Below are 12415 nucleotides of genomic sequence, written 5' to 3'. Positions count from 1 at the left end.
TTTTAGACTTTATGGACCATGCAGTCCCTGTTGCAACTGCTTAACTCTATTGTAACATGAAAGCACCCATAGACAATAGTAAACAAGAGGGCATGGATGTGTGCCAATAAAAGTTTATTTATGGACACTGAAATTTGAATATTTAAAAATATTTTCTGTCATGAAATATTCTTCTACTGATTTTTTTCAGCTGTTAGAAATATGAAAAAAACATTCTTAGCTTATGGGTTGTATTAAAACAGGCTGATTCTGCCCACTAGCAGTAGTTTGCTAACCTTTGTTCTAGACTATGCAAATGCATGCAAATACAAACATATAGCTTTATTTTTTCTCCATTACAGTTGTTAAACAATTCTGGGTCATTCCTCTAAAGCATGCCTCTCATCTGTAGCATCTCAATTTTTGCTTGTTGAAAATTCTTCTGGAAACTGTCCTAGGTCTTCATTAGCTATCAACATGCAGACTTTACAAAGCCGGGCTTCTTCTCTTGTTCAGAATAAGGAAACTTTGGCACCGAACAGTGGAGCCAGAGGGGACCTTGGATGTCATCTTGTCTACCTCTTTACTCTCTTTTTCCCATTTTATAAACAAATTATTCGGAAGTATAGAGTTTTTTAACTTTTATTTTTTTCAAGGCTAGAGCTAGAACTACAAACCTAGTCAAAGAAAGCCTTACTTTGATATAGGTCATAAAGAATGGGAAAATGGAAGATTATAGGATCTGCAGTGTCCACTGTCACTGAAGCTTCCAATTTCTCTGTTCCTTTGCCTGGGTTGGTGACAGTGGTATGTGTTTCTGGAACTCTGTGCCTGTTATGTATGTTTACATGGGAATGTGGCAGGATGTTGATGGCTGCTAGGGAGCATCAGAGGCCAGGGAGGACTAAGCGGAGGGGTGGGTTTGTGGTAGAGGTGTGGTATTTGTTGGTAACTGGATAAAGAAGCTTGTTTGTATGTCAGGTTGGCTTTTCTTTTTCTCTTTTCTTTCCTTTAGTTTTGGGCCAGGGCTTCAGTGTCATGGAGAAAGTTAAGATGAGAAGATGTATTCTAACTTTCATTTAATATGTCCTAATAACTGCCTTTTTTTCTTTTTTCACCTTGTGGGTTTGGTGGGAAAAGCATGTCTCAGATTTAATGGTGCCTTGGAGACATGTTGATATTTTGTTGTTATAACCATTGTTTTCATTTCTGGGAACATTGGCTGATTAGAAGGGCAGGCAACGAGAAAGTATTTAGGCAATTATGTTGGTGGCAATTTAAATAGACCAAATATATTTTCCACTACCTAAACAGCTAATATGAAGCATGCCTCCTTTTTTCTCATGCTTCGTGCAGTGCTCACTGATCAAGGGTACATTCAGTTAGGATCTGTCTCCATGAGTGGGTAATCCTAGCTGTATACACCATGTCTTTCCCACAGTTCAGCACTGTGTACTCTACTTGTTTCACTGTTCTCTAGTCATCCTTTATTTTAATTTTGTTTCCTACATTTAATTCTTTTTTTACTACCTTTACTTTTTACTTAGACCTTTTCTTGATTCTTCATATTCACTTTCAAACCTCCCAATGGTTCAGAACCAATTTTTAAAAATCAGATTTATTTATTTATTTATTTACTTATTTTTTTCTGAGACCAGTCATTTTATAGCTTCATAAATTCATTCATCAAGATACTATGGCCAGTCAAAAGTCCTGCCTTTTTGAAACTTGCTTTTTATCAGGAGAAGACAGACAATAAATTATAAACATTTTTGCTAAACAAATATAGTATTTTAAAAGGCAATGTAAGCCTAGTTCCACTTCCAGGCAGATAGAGTAGATGTACTTTTCTCTACTCTTCTTGCTAAGGGCAACAAAAATCCGTGGATCGGTAGCAAGAAGAAGGTAGTCTAGGACTCAAGGAATGAATGACACAGTGGCAAGTTCCCTGGGTTTTCTTTTTGTCTCACATATCCCAGATTTAGAGCTGAAAAAGCCAGCAACCTATAAAAGCCAGTGAACGCAGACCAAAAAAGCCCCAACAAAAGCCAGTTTTCTATAGCCAAAGGACCAGTAAATGAGCAACCTAGCAAGGTAGAAAACTTGTAGGCAGTAACTGCTCTACTTCAGCAAAACACCACAAAAAAAGTTGTGTCCCCACTCCACCATGCTACCAGAGGCAGAAAGCGGAGCCTACACCTCTACTGTTAGGAAGCTCTAATGCTGCTCCCCAATACCCTTGTCAGAGTGATAAGTTCAGTAGGGAACCTGGACTTTCATCCCTACTGACTGCTATTGAGATGCTCATTTCCTCCTTTACTGCAGTGTCATTGATGACTAAGGGGAGCTGAGACTTGCACCAACCCACCAAGCAATGACAAGGAGCTCTCCTTAGGTGTCAATGGAGGCTGAATGGGTAACCTGGACTTCTACTTCTACCTAGCTGTACTGAAGCAACACCCTCACTCACATCCTCTACCAGAACAGTGTCAAAAATTTCAGTTAAAATAGAAGGTTTAAGAAGACTCAGAACAAAATATGGAAATGTCCAGATTTCACTAGAAAGTTACTTGTCATACCAAGAACCAGGTCTTGAGTGAAAAAGACAATCGAAAGATACAATCATAGTTTTTTTTTTTTTACTATGTATTGGTTTAGGGTATTCAGCTTAGTGGTTAGATACTTTACATAGTGTTCCTCCAATATTTCCAGTACCCCAAAGTGTACATAGTTATCACAATATTAGTGACCATGTTTCTAATGCTTTACTTACTTCCCATGAATATTTTGTAACTACCAATTTTTACTTTTTAGTCCCTTCATCTCTTTCACCTAGTGCCTCAATCCCACATCCCCTCTGGCAATCACTGGTTCTCTCTCTGTATCCGTGAGTCTGTTTCAGTTTTGTTTATTCTGTTCTTTGGATTCTACGTATAGGTAAACTCATGTAGTATTTGCCTTTCTCTGATAATTTATCACTGAGCATAATACCTTCTAGGGCCATCCATGCTGTCACAAATTATAAGATTTCATTCTTTTTATGGCTGACTAATAGTCCATTGCATATATGTAACATAGCTTTTTTATCCACTTGCCTATGGATGGATGCTTGACTGTTTTCATAGCTTGGTTATTGTAAAACACTGCAATAAACATAAGGATGCATTTATTCTTTTGAATTGGTGTTTAGGGTTTCTTCAGATAAGTCTCCAGAAATGGAAGCATTGAGTTGTAAGGCAGGTCCATTTTTAGTATGTATATATGTATGTATGTATTTCTTACTTTTAAATTTTAATCCTCACCCAAGGACATGCCCATTGATTTTAGAAAGAGAGGAATAGAGGTGGGCAGAGAGAGAGAGAGACAGAGAAACATTGATGCAAGAGAGAAACATTGATCAGTTGCCTCTTACATACCCCCTGACTGGGATTAAACTTGCAACTTTTGGTGCATGGAATGATGCTAAACCAACTGAGCTGCCCAGTGAGGGCAGCAGGTCCATTTTTAATCTTTTGAGGAAGCCCTATACTGGTTTTCACAGTGGCTGCACCAATCTGCATTCCCACCAACAGTGCACTAGGGCTCCCTTTTCTCCACAACCTTGCCAACACTTGTCATTTGTGGATTTATTGGTGATAGCCATTCTGACAGGTTTGAGGCAATATCTCATTGTGGTTTTAATTTGTATCTTTGATTATTAGTGATGTTGAGCATCTTTTTCATATGTCTATTTGCTTTCTTTATGTCCTCTTTGAAGAAGTGTCTATTCAGATCCTCTGACCACTTTTTAATTGTATTGTTTGGCATTTTTTTTTTGGTGCTGAGTAGTATGGGTTCTTTATAAATTTTGTATATTAACCCTTATTAGATGGCAAATATGTTCTCCCATTTGGTAGTTATTTTATTTTATTTTATTTTATTTTATTTTATTTTATTTCATTTCATTTTTTGCTATGAAAAATGTTTTTAGTTTGATGTAAAGAACTGTACTCAGAAAACTATAAGGAACTGAAGAGAGAAATCAAAGGAGATACAAATAAATGGAAGCATATACCATATTCATGGATAGGAAGATTAAACATCATCAAATATCTATACTACCCAAAGCAGTCTATAGACTCAGTGCACTCTCCGTTAAAATACCAATGGTGTATTTTGCAGAAGTAGAACAGATAATTCAAAAATTTTATGGAACCACAAAGAACCTCAAATAGCCTTACCAATATTGAGCAAGAAGAACAAATTTGGGATTATAACACTACATGATATCAAACTATGCTGCAAGGCCAAAGTAATCAAAATAACATGGTACTGCCATAAAAACAGATGTGTAGGTCAGTTGAACAGAATAGAGATCCCACAAATACATGTCTGTATTGTCAACTAATATTTGACAGAGGGAGCAAGAGCATCCAATGGGGTAAAGACACTCTATTTAATAAATGATACTGGGAAAATCAGATGATATGAGAAAAAAAATGAAACTAGACCACCTGTTTACACCATATGCAAGAATAAACTCAAGATGGATTAAAGTCTTAAATGTAAGATTCAAAATTATAAAAATCTTAGAAGAAAACATAGTAAAATCTTGGATATTTATCATAGCAATATTTTTTCTGCTATGTCTCCTTGGGCAAGGGAAACAAAAGAAAAAAATAAATGGGATTAAGCCATTTTAGTTTTTTTTTTTTAATATGGGCACTCATCCAATTAATGAGGGGTTTACCCCAATTACCTAGTTACCTTCTAAAAGCTTGTCCTCCTAATACCATCACATTGGGGGTTAGGATTTCAACATATGAATTTTAGGAAGACACACCATTTAGTTCATTTAAGATGCTAACACTGAGAAAAAAGAAGTGTTAAAATTATTTGACAAAGAATGTAAAGTAACTATGGTAGAAATGCTCCAATGATTGATTAGGAAGATACCTGAAACAAATAAAAAATAGAAAGTCTCTACAAAGAATACGCAGTATAATAAAGAACCAAATGGAAAATTTAAAACTGCGAAATATAATAATCAAATTAAAGAGCTCAATGGACAGGCTCAAGCAGAATGGAGGGAATGAAGGAAAGAATCAGTGAGCTAAAAAATAATAGAAAATACTCAATCTGGAAAAAAAGGGAGAAAACAAACTTAAAAAAAATCCATACCCTGTACCCTACAGGTTTGTGGAACAGTAACAGTGAGCTAATGTTACTGTCGTTGGAATCCTGACAAGAGAGGATAAAGAGGTTGAGGCTGATAAGGTACTCAAAGACATAATGGCTGAAAACTTGGTAAGAGATGTAAACCTGCAGATTTAATGAGCTAAATAAACCCCAAACAGGACCAGCCCCCCAAATTCACATCAAGACACATCATAATTAAACTTTTGAAAACTAAAGGTGATCTTGAAAGCAACCAGAGAGAGGTGTTACTTAACAACTACACAGAAAATTAATAGGATAGAGAACTCAGCAATACCTTCAACTAAGAGGATCTAATAAGCATTTGTAGAATATTCCACCCAACAACAGCAGAATACACATTCTTTTCAAGTGCCCCTGGAACATATATCAATAGAGACCATATCCTGGGCTATAAAGCAAACAAAAATTTCAAGAGGAATGAGATCATGCAGAGTACGTCATCCAACCACAGTGGAAACAAACTAGAAATCATTAACAGAAAGATAGCAGGAAAATCTCTAAACACTTGTAAACTAAACAGTAAATAATACATTAAACAATTCATATCTCAAGGAGGAAATCTCAAGGAAAGCTTTAAAAAATATATACTGAACTAAATGAAAATGAAAATGCAACATATCAAAATAAGTGGGATATGGCTAAAGCAGAGCTGAGAGGGAAACTTAGACCCCTAAATTTCCCTTTTACATTAGAAAAGAAGATGAGTCACCCTTATCAGTGTGGCTAAGTTGGTTGGGCATCATTCCACAAAACCTAAAAGTCACTAGTTTGATTCCTGGTCAAAGCACATGCCTAGGTTGCAGGTTTGGTCCCCAGTCGGGGCACATATGAAAAGCAAACAATTGATGTTTCTCTCTTTTTCTCCCTCCCTTCCCTTCACTCTAAAACTAAATAAAATCTTTTTTAAAAAGAAAAGAAATCTCCAATTAATAATCTAAGTTCCCATTTTAAGAACATAAAAGAGCCAAATAAACTCCAGGTGAGATGTAGGAAGGAAATAGTAAAGAAGAGACATTGATGAAGTTAAAAACTGAAAAACAGTAGAAAAATCAGTGAAACAAAAAGTAAATTCTTGGGAAAAAAGCAATAAAATGTATGGGCTAGCAAAACAGAAAAGGAAAAAGAGAAATAGAAATTACTATCAGGAGTGAAATAGGTTATCACTGCAGCCCCTGCAGACAACCAAAGTATAGTAAGGGAGCACTACACAACTCTACATGCATAAATTAAATGGACCAATTCCTCAAAAAACAGGAAGCCATAGATACAGACAACAGAATAGTGGCTACCAGAAGGAAAGGCAAGTGGGGGGAGGGTGAATTGGGTAAAGAGGTTCAAATATGTGATAACAGAAGGAAAGTAGACATCATGTGCTTAGCATTCAATAGGGTATACAGATATGAAATTAAAATATATACCTGAAATTTATTTTTATGGCTTTCTTATTTATATAATATATTTATAGTGAATGTAATGTTCACAAGATAATATTAATGGAAAAGTATCTAGGTTTTTTTATATTACATTTCACATGTAATATGACTTGTCTTTTTCCTGGCTACCTGTATTTATTTATTTATTTACTTATTTTTTTATTGTTGTTCAAATACAGTTGTTTCCATTTTTCCCCTTTCACTCCCCCCAACACCAGCCATCCCCACTTCCCACACTCGATCCTACCCCCCTTTGGTTTTATCCATATGTCCTTTAAAGATGTTCCTGAAAACCCTTCCCCTTTTCCCCCCATTGTCCCCTCCCACCTCCCCTCTGGTTACTGTCAGCTTGTTTTTCATTTTAATTTATATAATCGATGTTATAAATCAGTGTTACCTCAATGCATTTAATTAAAACAAACTACAAAAAAGTAACTACCATAATTCATCTGATATGAAATAGCTAATTTGAATAGCTATAACCATGAACATAATTGAATTTGTAATTTTAAAATATCTTAAAAAGAATATTTTCAGGCTTCGAAAGTTTCACTGGAGAATTCTACTGAATGAACAGCACTTCTATGCAATGTCTCCAGAAAATAAAAGAGAAGGGAACATTTCTCAATTCATTTTATGAAGCCAATATTGTCCCTATAGCAAAACTTCAAAAACACAGTACAAATAAAGAAAACTACAGGCAAACATTTCTCATTAGTATAGATGCAAAAATCTCTAACAAAATATTAACTAATAGAATTCAGCAATATATAAAAAAATTATATACCATGACCAAGTAGGTTTATTCCAGGAATGTAAGATTGGTTCAGTATTCAAAAAGTAATCAATCTAATCCATCATATTAATAAAGAAAAGTAAGATATGTTAAGATACATTATATCAAAAGCAGGAAAACATTTCACAAAATTCACTATTTGTTCTTGATAGAAACTCAGAAAAATAGGAATACAGGGGCACCTCTTTAACTGGTAAGGAGCATGTACATAAAATGTATAGCTAGCATTATACTTAATGGTGAAGAACTAAATGATTTCTAAGACTGGCAGCAAGGCAAGGATATCTGTTCTCACCACTCTAAGTCAAGATAATGCTGAATGTTCTAGCCACTTCAGCAAGGCAAGGAAAGGGAATAAAAGCCACACAGAACAGAAAGAAAGAAATAGAACTGCCCATATTTGTAAATGACATGCTTGCCTATTTAGAAAATCTTAAGGAGTTTACAAAAAATAAAAAACAAGAACTAGAGCTGAAAAATGAGCTCAGCAAGATTGCAAGATTCAAGAACAACATATAAAAATTCTATTTCTGTATATTATCAATGGGCAAGTGAACATTTAAATGAAAAATACAGTAACATTTGTAAACACTCAAAAAGTGAAATGCTTAGGTGTAAATCTACCAAAATATGTACAGGATCTGCATGCTGAGAACTTTAAGATGCAGATTGAAAAACAACATAGTAAAGTGTCAATTCTCCAAATTAATATACTGAACTAACATAATTCCTATCAAAATGGCAACAATAGTATTTTGTAGATACAGAAAGATTAATTTAAAAGTTAAATGAAAAGGCAAAGTAGAAACAGCTAATTTTGAAAAAGAATAACAAAGTGGGAAGAATCAGTTTACTATTTTCAAGACTTACTAGGTGGTTACAGTCATCAAGAATGTGTAGTATTGGTAGAAGCATAGATACACAGATCAATGGAACAGGATAGAGAATTATAAATAGCCCCACAAAAATATGCCCAGATAATTTTTGACAAAAGTGCGGAAGCAATTCAAGATAGGAAAGATAGCCTTTACATCAAATAGTGTTGGAGCTATTGGATGTCCTATATTTTATACCTTATATAAATATGAACTCAAAGTAGATTATATAGTTAAAATATAAAACTTAAAACTGTAAATTTTACAGAAAAAAAAAGCCAGAAAATATTCAGGATCTAGAACTAGGCCAACAATTCTTAGATTAGTACCAAAAACACAGCCCATAAGAAGAAAGTGCAATACTTTGTGGTTTGCCAAAATTAAAATTGCGCTTTGTGAAAGGCTCCCTTAAGATTATAAAAAGATAAGTTACAGACTGGGAGAAAATATTTACAAATTACATGTCTGTCAAAATAGAGTGTACAGTTGACCCTATGTATATGTGGGTTGCTCATCTAGGGATTCAACTGACTGCAGACCAAAAATTTTTTTTAAATCCCAGAAAGTTCTAAAAAGTATAACTTGAATTTGCCATGCATTGAGCACTATGCTGAATCCCCATGAATGAAATGATGTGTAAGCATACCCTGCTGTAGCTTATATGCAATTACTGTCTTATATAAGGGAGTTGAGCACCCTTGCTCAAAACCCTTGTGATACTGAGGCATGCCTCAGTGTTGTGGATGCAACGAACAAATTCACATGAACTGCAGAAGTCCTGTGGAGAAAAGGGACAGCAAGTCCACTCTCTGAGTGAGAGAGCACCCCCTGACCTTTGCCTTGACAAGCTTTTATTGCTTTCTGGGAGCATTATATCAAGGAAGGTCCTCATTCATCATTTGCAGGCAGTAATGATCAAACAATAGATAACATTCAGAGAACTAGGAGGGCTTATTCTGAGTCAGGATAAGTTAGCTAAAGGGCCATAAAACTTTGGGAAACAAACTCATTCCATGCTTGGACCCTTATCAGAAAATTGAGGACATTCTTAGCAAAGCAGGTTTCACAGGATTTTATGCATTCTTTCCTAGGCCTGATGGCGCTGGGGAACCTCCTGTTCCTGCCCAGGCCTGCATCACATTATTGCAGGCTTAAGTCAGGCAGGGGGTATAGGCAGCCAAGAGATTAGGAGACTTCTTACAGACAGAATGAGGACTCAGGCTATGTCAAAGCTGAGGGGTGAGGGTCTATCACCCCTTTTTACTATAGCCCCCCAAAGTCCTTCCCTGATGGCCCTGAACTCTGCCTGTCTTAGGTCATCCCTCCCTTGAGGAATCTTACCCATCATTGGATAACCAGTCACCTGCCCTGGACCAAGCAGGGTGAAGTAAAGGGAGAAGAGGCTGCGTACCTGCCAGGTAGATAAATTTTGGCTCCTTAGTGGCTTATGGTCCCAAGGTCTCTTTACTCAGCCTTAGCCATGGGAGGTTTACAGCTTCTGAAACCAGGCAGGGCAGTTCCCAACAAAATCCAGTCAGAAAACTAACAGAAAAAATGACAGATATTTCAATGAAGAGGGTATACAGATGGTGAATAAGTATATGAAAAGATGTTCAATACCATTAGCCAGTGGGGAAAAACAAATTGACACTAAAATAAGGTACCACTACACACCTGCCAGATAGGCAAAAGGAAAAAACAGTGACAACAAACGCTAGTGTGGTTGTGAGGAAACATATATAAAATGGCACAGCCACTCTGGAAAACACTTAGGCAGTTTCTTAAAAGTACTATGCTGTCACCATGCGACCCAGTGATTGCCTTACTAGAAATTATCTCAGAGAAATGAAAATATGTCCATACAAAAATCTGTACATGATTGTTGATAGTACCTTATTTATAATAGCCCAAAATGTGAAACACCCTAGATGTTTTTCAATGGGTTAATGGTTGGACATATATTGATGCCTCCAAACCATGGAATACTATTCAGCAATGAGAATGAAGACTGTTCATACACACACAGCAACTTGGATAAATCTCAAGATAAAAAAAAAAAATCTCAAGATAATTACCCTGAATGAAAAAAGTTAATTCTCAAAGTTTACATTTGAATGACTTCATTTATATAACATTCTTGAAGTTACAAAATTACACAAACAGAGAACAGATTAGTGGTCGCCACAGTCGTTACACTGGAAAGGGAGATGGCATAGAAGATCTAGCTGTAAAAAGAGAGTTTGAAGGATCTTTGTGGTGATGGAAATATTCTGTATCTTGACTGTGTCAATGCCTGTGTCCTAGTTGTGATTTTGTACTATAGTTTTGAAAGATGTTACCATTGGAGAAAACTGGGTAAAGGGTACCTGGGCTCTCCCAGTGTTATTTCTCTAAATTGCATGTGGGTCTACTATTATCTCAATAAAAAATTAATTAAAATTAGTGTTATATTAAAACAAAGTAGAGCAGTGTAAAGGAGATTGAGATGTCTAGATTTGCAGGGAGGATGTATGATTTTAGAATGGTCATAGCATGTTTAATTGAGACCGTGACATTTAAGCGAAGATTTGAAGAGGCTGGGGAGTTACCAGTGTGTCTATCTAGGAGAAAAAACCTTTTTTCTAGAGGAACAGCCAATGTAATCAATAGCTTAATTGTAGAACTTGCAATTAACTACTTATACATTGTCTGCTCCTAGAATCTGAGTTTCCTTAAGAGGAAGTCAATGTTTTATTTGCAATTTGCATCTATATTTCCAGTGTCCATTTAGGCACACTGACATAAAGTTAATTCCTAATTATGTTCATAAACTCAAGCTTGTTTTTGAGCTTGTATTATACAGATCCAACTTCCCCATTCTTCTTCCCAGAATTTTATAATATAACAATTAGGATTACAATGTACCTTTGTTGTTGTACAGACATATTCCATCATCAGAAATAGATAATCTTACTCTGTGTCAGTTGTGGGTACACTAAGAGCCCTGAGGAGTGGGCAAGCCATTTCTGTTCCCTTTAGTTTTTCTTTTCTTTCGTAGAATATGATTCAGATAGGCAATCAGTCATTTGTTCTCCCTCCTTCCCCCTATCTTCTTCCCTGTCCCCTTCTGGTAGTGTGTCAGTTTTATGTTGTTGACATGTTTGTGCTTGGTGATTTGAGAATCCTCTCCCTCTTTGTTCATTCATCCTGTGTTTCAGTGTGGAGTGCTTCCCAGGCAAAGGCAAAGATATCTCTTTTGCTTAGTGTGATGGTGTTTTGTAACTTAACTAAAATTTATTAGGTTCTTGGACACTCTACTTTTCACCAGGGACTGAGGGTGGGTTACAAAGAAGTAGGTAGAGTACCCTGTCTTGTCATTCCTTATAATTATTATATAATTGATTACATTTTATGAGCAGAAACTATGTATCAAGCCTTGGGCTAAGAACATGACATACATTATCTCTATTACTCCTCAGCTACTCTATAAGGAAGGCGGTATTATTGTTCCCTCATATACTGATGAGGAAATGAGATCCAAAGACTGGATGGTTTGTTCAGAGTAACAGGACCAGTAAATAGCAGAGCTGGAACTCAAACCCTTGTCTATATATAAAAATCTAGATAGGACATTATTTAGATTTTTTTATCAGTATGGATTCATAGTTGAAACTATATAACCCACTCCAGCTAGTTAAGCATAAAGGGAATTAATTAAAGGATATTAGGTAACTCACAGAGTCTCTAAGAATGCCAGAGAGGTCCTAGATTTAGCCCTTTCCTTACAGCTGCTCACTTGTATCTAGCACACAAGTTTCTCTCCCCAAATTGTCACCTACTCATTCATAGTTACTAACTCTCACCTTAAAAGAGGAGCATGAGGGTAGGTAACAGAACATCATGGAGAATATTCTCTTAATAAGACTCTCCTGCACCCATGGGAGGAGGTCTGTGATTGCAATGATTTCAGAGCATTTCCTTACAGGACACTGGCTCCAACTGCTAAAGAAGAGACTTTGAAAAGAGAAGGCTGTGCTGATAAGTGATGTTACAATTGGGTAAAAGAGTATGTGCTAATGAACCATGCAAAGCCCCAGTCACTAAAGTTGGCATTTTACAGATGTGTTTTTATGGTTTCTTATTTACCATGAACA

The 12415-nt window shown here is 36.0% G+C and overlaps 1 protein-coding gene across 1 annotated transcript in view; it reads left to right on the top strand.

Annotated features, from left to right (window-relative positions):
* The window catches only part of HPSE2 (heparanase 2 (inactive)), a 670997-nt gene that overhangs the window by 226253 nt on the left and 432329 nt on the right, over window positions 1-12415 (top strand). The gene's annotated exons all lie outside the window — the stretch shown is intronic.

The sequence above is a fragment of the Artibeus jamaicensis genome, unplaced genomic scaffold (assembly GCF_021234435.1).
Source record: "Artibeus jamaicensis isolate MK-2021 breed Jamaican fruit bat unplaced genomic scaffold, CSHL_Jam_final contig_252, whole genome shotgun sequence".
NCBI lineage: Eukaryota > Metazoa > Chordata > Mammalia > Chiroptera > Phyllostomidae > Artibeus > Artibeus jamaicensis.
The sequence above is the reverse complement of the archived record's forward strand: the minus strand, read 5'-3'. Positions and strand labels throughout refer to the sequence as shown.